General features: G+C 51.1%; 1 protein-coding gene across 10 annotated transcripts in view; it reads right to left on the reverse strand.

The window, feature by feature from the left end:
• FEZ1 (fasciculation and elongation protein zeta 1) overlaps nt 1-8,733 on the reverse strand; it is a 226,388-nt gene that overhangs the window by 217,237 nt on the left and 418 nt on the right. Inside the window, exon 1 of one of the 10 annotated variants that reach the window (XM_014526700.2) lies at nt 8,378-8,432. The exons of 8 other annotated variants lie outside the window; for them this stretch is intronic. The gene's annotated coding sequence lies outside the window, so the exon portion shown is untranslated. Of the gene's footprint in view, nt 1-8,377; nt 8,433-8,733 lie in introns of those variants that run through there. One more of the 10 variants, XM_025193901.1, reaches the window with a different exon arrangement.

Below are 8,733 nucleotides of genomic sequence, written 5' to 3' on the forward strand. Positions count from 1 at the left end.
ACACCCCTATTTCACCCCATTACTGATGCCAAAGGCACTAGATTCTTTACTTTCATACACTAGAGTTAGTTGCCTTCATACCTTGATGTAGTTAGTGAGTGAATGATGTTCAACAGTTTGGAGGGACAACCTAGTTTCTTCAGAACAGGAAGAAGGCCCTATTGGTTGACCGTATTGAAGGCTTCCATCAGCTTCATAAAGGCTGTATGTACAGTGGTATTCATTTTTCTCTACATTTCTCTTGCAGTTGCTTGACCAAAAATATCATATCAATGGTGGAGTGTGCTGAGCAAAAATTGCATCAACTTTCATGAAAGATTCATTCACCTAGAGACTGCAGCCTAGAGAGCATAATGTGAGTGACAACTTTTCTGACAATGTTCCACAGGGAGATATCTCTATGGTTGTTGCAGTTACTTCTACCCCATTTATTTTTATATTATTGTAGAAACAGAGTATCTTTGAAATATTGTGGTACTGCTTCCTCTTTCCAACAGAGCAGTATAACTTCATGGAGCTTTCACAGTAATTTGTCATTGGCACATTTGTAGAAGCAGTCATTGCCAGGTGCCTTGTTCCCAGGAAATCAATTTAATGGCTTTCTCTCAGTCTTCTAATGTAGGCTTATTGTCCAAATCCTTCATAACTTTAAACTGTGGTACTCCTTCAAGTTCTTTGTGTTTTATTTCAGCTACAGCAGAGTATAGTATACTATAGTGTTCACTCCAATGATCAAATTGTTTCAGTTTATCAGTGATGATATTTCTGTTTAAGTCTTTCGGCAGACCTGTTTTCTTGACTGGACCAATTGCTTGTTTGATGCCTTCATACATTTCATGGCTATCACCTGTGTCAGCTGCTTTCTGATTATCGTCATCACAGGGTTTCACCCAAAATCTTGGACATACCTCCTAGTCTCCTTTTCCATTTATCTGCAAACCTTTCTCAAATTTTCCAGGATTTTGGTGTTGGGAGATTTCTTGGCTAGCTCTGTCCTTTTGTTCTCAACTAGTGGTAGAAGGGTTTCAGAGTGTTCTTCAAGGTGGTCTGCATTTTTCACCAAATATTGTTACAGGAGCATTGTACATGTGAGTTCTTAAGCTTCTGCCAGAGAGCAACAGATTAGAGCTGCTGCTGACTGCCTATTGCTTCAGCAAGGGCATGTTTCTGTCAGGGTGATGTCCCTTAGCCTTACTCCAACTAAGGAATACCCACAAGGGTCCTGAGTATGCCCGTGAACTGCATCCAACTGGAGGACCTGGTGACAGTGTGGTGGAGCTACTTGTGGCGGGGTAGCTCCTATAAAATACCACAATGTTGCAACCTCCAGAGTAAGGTATGTAGAGGATGCCTCAAAAACCTAGCCCCCACTGCCATGTGGATATTCCTGGGTTGGAGTAAGGCTAAGAGGATTCTTTATAGATCCTAAATAAATTCCTATTCTTTTCTGAACTAAGCAATTCTGAATTGTAAGAAGTATATGAATAAAGAATTATTTCAATAACTGATTTCAAGCCCCCCCCTTGCCATCAGCATGGGGGAAGTTATCTTGAAATCAAGTACTAGCCCAAGGCAGGTGGCAACTCAGCTCTGGCTTTGGTCCTGGGCTCTGCCTGGGCTGAAGACAGAGGTGAGCTGCCCCCTGCTCCAGGCTAGACTGGCTGATTTGGAGGGCAAGGGGAAATACAGCTGGGAGGAGTGGCCATGAGGAGAGCAGCCTGCCCCCCACTTTGACCACAAGCCTTGTGCCTGCCCTCCTACCCTCTGCTCTTCCATGAAGCCCACACCCTCATCCACTGCTCCCCTCCATCCAGCTGCCTCCTCCCTTTTCACCTTCTGCTCCAGCTCTGGTACCTTCAGCCCTAACCCAGACTGGTCAGGAGCTGTGACTACTTCTCCCTGGCTGAGCTGGGCTAAGGCCTGGCTGGGGCCACCACTGCTGCTGACTGTCCCTGAGGAGCAGAGCTACGAAGTTAAGGCAAGGTGGGCAAGAGTCCTTTCTAATACCCTTTGGGGGTCGGACTCGATGATGGGGGTCGGACTCAATGATCTATTGAGGTCCCTTCCGACCCTAGCATCTATGAATCTAGCATCTATGAATAGCAAGAATGCTTCACAATTCCATAGGGGTATTTGCATATACATAGGAAGCATAATAACAAGAATACTTCTGATGCTCTGCTTCATTTAAGAGAAATCCTCAAGTTTCCTTTTGCCAAACATATAATATGAGAAACACAAAAGTAGATGGAAACAGAAAGAAGCAGACCTCAGAATAGCAGCTAGAATATATGCACTGCAGTCTTCCTGTGCCATTCTGGCATGACCCTCACACCTAGTTTAGCTAAAGAGAATCTGCCCCATAATACCTCTCTCCTCTTTTCTACTTGACATAATTCTTCCCTAACTCACACTATTTTGCTTGGGAAGAGTTCTTTCAAATTAAAGTATTTCTATTGGCTTCCGCCTCCTAGAAATCTCTCCATTTAACCATTTCTATCTTGACAGAGGACTTGCTGAGTCATTTTCAACTCTAGGATTGAGTCACAGGACCAATATGAACAGCCCTCTTTCAAAGTGTCAGATCCTGGAAAATCAGTCTACTTCTGTTTGCTTTTGAATTCTATGCAGAGACCCAGGGGAAAAAGAGAATGGTATAAAGAAAGCCCACCCTCACCTTGTAGCAAGCTGAAAGGGCGGGATAAAGAGTAACAAATGCTTGCCGTCTTCTCTCTCCAGTCTCCAGACAATCTCCAGTTTCCAGACAAGAACCTCTGCCAAATACTTCTCTCTCTACTATATCTACTATGGGGATGCCCAGTCAGAGCATTCTCAAATGGCAGTGATGTCCAGATAATGCATGGGGAAGCGGGGGGTGGTCATCCTACCTTCAGAGTATTTCATATAATCATAGAATCATAAAGAATTAGGGTTGGAAGGGACCACAGGAGGTCATCTAGTCCAACCCCCTGCTCAAAGCAGGACCATCCAACTAGCCAGGACTTTGTTGGGCCTTAAAAACCTTCAAGGATGGAGATTCCACCACCTCTCTAGGTAACTAATTTTACTGCTATACCACTATCCTAGTGAGAAAGTTTTTCCTAATATCCAATCTAAACTTCCCTTGCTGCAACTTCAGACCATTGCTCCTCGTTCTGTCATCTGCCACCACTGAAAACAGTCTAGCTCCATCTTCTTTAGAACCATGGTTCAGGTAGTTAAAGGATGCTATCAAATCCCCCCTCAGTATTCTCTTCTGTATTTCCTATATTTTCCGCAGGATGCTCATAATATAAGGCAGCTCTGTAGAGGTGCACTGATACATTGGTCTGACATCGGATCGGTACCGATATAAAGAAAACTGGCTGTATTGGATATTGGCCTGATGGGGCTGATAATTTGGCCTATAAATGCCTGTGTTGCATGCAGCCGCAGTGCAGCACTCAGGCAGCGAGGAGCACAGCCAGCAGCATGGAGAGCTGCTTCCAGCTGGTAAGTCTAGTGTGGTGGAAGGGGCGGGAGGAGGGAAGGGGCATGGAGTGGGGGCAGATCAATGCCCCCAGCGGTGAGGGAGGGAGCAGGGGTAGGTGCTGCCCAGGTGGGGCAGGGTGGGGGAGGGGGCCAGAGCCACAACTCGTCAGGGCTGTGTGGGGCTCTCCTCAGTGGGGGCTGGGCACAGAGCAGGCACCGGTGCCACTGGGAGGATGCTGCATGCACCCCAAGTGTTGTTGCTGCTCCGCGCCCAACACTGCTACTGCCAGCCACCCGGCACAGCCCCATTTCTTCCCAGCATGTGGGTGGAGGCGAGACGCTGAGCCAGGGCTGAACCAGGCAGCTGGCTCTAGCCGCTCTGGGAGTGGAGCGGCGGCAAAATTTTGGGTGGATGCAGCATCCTCCTAGTGCCACTGGCACCTGCTCCGAGCCGAGCCCCCGCCAGGAAGAGCCCCATGCAGCGCCAGCTGCAGCCCGCCCTGCCCCATACAGATCCAGGGGGCACAGGCCCCCCCCACCCCCTACGCCCTCCTGGGATGCAAGCAGTGGCGAGAGCCACCTCCCCCCACCCCCCATGAGCTGTGGTCTCCCCGCCCTGCCTTGCCTGGGCAGTGCCTAGCATCGCAGGGGGCATTGATCTTTCCCCCACTACGTCCCTTCCTTCCCCCCCTCATAGTTTCATAGTTTGTAGGGTCTGAAGGGACCTGAGTAGATCATCAAGTCTGATCCCATGCCATGGGCAGGAAAGAGTACTGGGGTCAAATGACCCCAGCAAGGTGTTCGTCTAGCCTCCTCTTAAAGACCCCCAGGGTAGGAGCCAGCACCTCTTCTCTCGGAAGTTGGTTCCAGATCCTAGCCACCCTGACAGTGAAGTAGCGCCTCCTGATGTCTAGCCTGAATCTACCGTCTGCCAGCTTGTGACCGTTATTTCTAGTCACTCCTGGTAGTGCTTGAGGGAATAGGGACTCCCCCAGTGCCTGCTGGTCCCTCCTGACTAGTTTGTAAACAGCCACTAGATCCATCCTCAGCCTTCCTCCTGAAGTGCAGCACCCAGAACTAGATGCAGTACTCCAACTGCGGCCTGACCAGCGTCACATAGAGGGGGAGGATCACCTCCTTGGACCTGCTCAAGATGCATCTGTGAATGCATGACAATGTATGGTTGGCCTTCCTGACTGCGTCCCCACACCGTTGGCCCATGTTCATTTTGGCATCAATAATGATTCCAAGATCCTTTTCTGCCTCTGCACTGACGAGAAGGGAGTTCCCCAGCCTGTAGGTATGCTGCTGGTTCTTCCCCCACAGGTGCAGTACCTTGCACTTGTCAGTGTTGAAACCCATCCTGTTCTCATCCGCCCCCCCCCTGTAACCTGTCCAGGTCCAATTGTAGCCTATTCCTCCCTTCTAGTGTGCCTACATCCCCCCACATCTTAGTGTCATCTGTGAATTTGAACAGGGTGCTTTTCATCCACTTGTCCAAGTCGCTGATGAAGATGTTGAACAGTGCAGGCCCGAGGACCAAGCCCTGCAGAACCCCACTGCCCTTATCCCCCCAGGTCGAAAATGACCCGTCCACCACCACTCTCTGGGTACGCCCCTCCAGCCAGTTAGTGACCCAACTGACTGTGTAGGTGTCAACACCACAGTCCCCTAGTTTTTTAATGAGAATGGGGTGAGAGACAGTGTCAAAGGCCTTCCTAAAGTCCAGAAATACTATGTCCACTGCTACACCTGCATCTAAGGATTTTGTGACCTGGTCATAAAAGGCCACCAGGTTGGTCTGACTGGACCTGCCTCTAATGAACCCATGTTGGTTGCCCCTAAGCATAATCTCCCCTGCTGGCCCCTCGCGGACGTGTGCCAAGATAATTCTCTCAAAAAGCTTACCCAGGATGGAGGTAAGACTAACTGGCCTACAGTTTCCTGGTTGCTCCTTCCTCCCTTTTTTGGAAATGGGAACCACATTGGTCCTTTTCCAGTCCTCTGGCACCAAATCGGAGCACCACGAGCACACCAGAGCACCACCTCCCCTTCCACCACACCAGACTTACCAGCTAGAGGCAGCTGTATTGGAAATCGGATCGGTATCAGCTGATATGTCTCTTTAAATATCAGCTATCAGTATCGGCCTCAAAAATCTCTATCAGTGCACCCCTACAGCTCTGCTTTAAATTAATGGTTTTAAGGCAATCTCATCATGCAAGGCTTCAGCCTGTTGTCTGATGCAATCAGTAATGTTTGTTTCTTCAACTGCATTGTACTGTTTGCTGTTGTTTTCATTTGTTTTTTCCCACCATCCTCTGAAGTAGTGGTGCTCAACCTTGTGGTCCCATGGGCCAAATGAGGGGTATGGGACCGATCCGTGGGCTGGACTTGACCCCTAATCTCAAAATCAAGCCTGCACACTTGGATTCAAATCATACTGCCCCCACCAGGCCCTGCATTGGCAATGCATAGGGGGTGCACACGGATGCAAAAAGGCGCTGCCAACGCTGCTGGCGGCATCTGCGGGTGGTTGCCAACTGCAGGTCGGTGCTTGCCTCCCACCCCTCTGCTGCCAACAGTGCCTCAGCTGCCTGCGGGAGCTCGCCATGCCCTTCCCCCCCCAGCCGCCAGGGACACATGGCATTTACAGGACCCCATGGCCCTAGGACCCCATGCTGCCTCCACTTGGTCCTACATACTGGAAGCAGGCCTCTGGGACCCCATGCTGCTCCTGCCCAGCCCCCCATGCAGGAACTGGGGCCCTGGACCCCACACTGCCTCCATCCAGTCCTACATGCTAGGGTCAGGGCCCTAGGAACCTGCACCACCTCCATTAGGCTCTGGAAGCCAGGATCAGGCTCTGGGATCCTGCAGTGCTTCCACCAGGCTTTGTGTGCAGATATCAGGCTCTAGGGCTCAGACCACCTTTGCCAGGTTCCATACACTTGGAACACCAGGCCCTGCATGCTGGGATCAGGCTCTGGGGCCTTGCAGCACCTCCACCCAGCTTTGTGCACACAGATCAGGCTTGTACCACCTCTGTGCGCTGGAATCAAGCCCTGCACTGTTCCAGGGCCCTATGCCACCTCCACCTGGCCCTGTGTGCTGAGACCAGGCCCCATGGGCCATAGCTGGGCCAGGGATTGCGTACCTTCTGTTCTGAAGCAGTGGTGCTCAAACTTCCAGCCCTGTAGGCTAAATGAATGGCACAGGGCTGGTACATGGGGCAGGTCCTGCAGATGGGGGTTGGTCCACAGGCTAGATCCGCTGTAGGGTCAGTGCAGAGTTGGTCCATGGGTGTGATCCAGTATACCAACTGAGCCCTGCACATCAGATATGGCCACAGACCAATCCTGCATGCCAGCCAAGCTCCACACACTAGATCAGAGGCGGGCAATTATTTTGGGCGGAGGACCACTTACTGAGTTTTGGCAAGGCATCGAGGGCTGCATGACAGGCAGCCCAGGGCAGATTAATATTAATTTTCTAAATTTTTTAGGGGCCCCGCGGGCCGGATAGAATGGCTTGGCAGTCCAGTCCACATGGACCACATTTTTCACACCTCTGCACTAGATCCAGCTGTGGCCCAACTCTGTGCACCAGTGCAATCCAGCATGTGAGGTCATGTTATTTGGCCCATGGGCCTTTCCATGACCATGAAAATTTGGCAGCAGTGGAGTTGTATCAGTATCAACTCCTATGGTTCTGGAAGTTTTGACAATGATGCCACTGCTCCCCTGTCATCAGATTTACAAACCTGTCGGGAGCCCTATAGGGCAGTTGACATGGCCCTGGGGGCCAGATTCAGCCTGCAAGTCAGGGGTCAAGTGTCACTCCTCAAGCATTAGAGTTTGTTTGCAGATAAAGACCTGAGACCAAACCAGGGTGGTATAGTTAACCCTCTGTTTATGTACCTGAATGGTCTGCCTTGCTCACATGCTCAGTCACAGTGATTCCCAGCTTTGGAATTCTCTTTCAGATCAGACTGGCAGGAACTTGGAGGGTTTTTCACTTTCTCTCCAGTTTGAAGTGTGGATCAGTGAGCCCATCTTGACACTTCCTGTTTAATCAGTTCCCTGCCCTTGCAGAGTCCTTACTTACTGGTGATACCTCCATTTATCTTGATCCCTTCCTGTGGCAGGCAACATTTTATTCTTTGAAGGCATCTCAGCTTCCCTGAAGTCTCTGAACACAGGGATAGCTGGGTGAAATGTAGTAACTCATAATAAAGAGAGAGAGCGCGCGCACAGGACCATACTAGATGGTTGAATGATCCCTTCTGGCTTTAAAGCCCATGAAACTGGGAAACAGAAGGCAGACTGAAGAGATCCATTTATAAGTGCTCTTCTTCTCTTCATAAACACATGCAAAACCAGTTTCCCCTCCCTCATGTTTGCGCACACACGGCGCCTCTCCTATACATGCATAAGAACCACTCTGCAAGCACACTCCTTCCATGAGCATGCATACACCATACCTCCCCTCTCACAAACCTGTTAAGCATCCACTTCCGAACAAATTCTACTGACCCAGCCCGGGTAGCACCCAGCATCTGCTACACCAGGGATGGGCAAAATGCAGCCCAGGGGCTGGATGCGGCTCGCCAGACAATTCTATCTGGCCCACGGGGCCCCTAAAACATTTTTTTAAATAATATTTATCTGCCCTGGGCTGCGTGTCATGCAGCCCCCGATAGATTGCGAAAACTCAGTAAGCGGCCCTCTGCCCGAAATAATTGCCCGCCCCTATGCTACACACACGGGGCTCTGCACCCTATATCCATGCTCCTCCCAAGAGCGTAACCTGTCTTCCTGAAAACCGCAGCCTTCCACAGGCAGACATAAGTACACGACTCTCCAGCCCGGCAACTTCTTCCTCCCGTAAAACCCCAGTCCCTCACCAAAATGCCTCCTGCAGCCCCCTTCCGTGCGAGCTCTGCGGCTTCTGCACGCAGCGCCCGCGCGCACGGTCAGCTGACAGGTGCCCCTTGGCCCTCTGCAACCCGCCCCAAATCCCCATTCAGCAGCAGGGCAGGAGCCCCTCCCCGCTATTCCGCACGCCTACATGAGAGTCACAGCGCCCCAGAAGCCCTTCCCGTCGCGCGCCATCCCTCGCCTGCCTCCCTCTCCAAACCGCACCGAGACAATGAGCACCTCCGCGCGCCCCCGCCCTCCCCAGTCCCCACGCTAGCACAGCCCCCAAGCCTGCATGGCGCCGACAGGCGGCCACGCGCGCACACCCCCAATGGCTCCGCGC

The sequence above is a fragment of the Alligator sinensis genome, unplaced genomic scaffold, assembly GCF_000455745.1.
Source record: "Alligator sinensis unplaced genomic scaffold, ASM45574v1 scaffold817_1, whole genome shotgun sequence".
NCBI lineage: Eukaryota > Metazoa > Chordata > Crocodylia > Alligatoridae > Alligator > Alligator sinensis.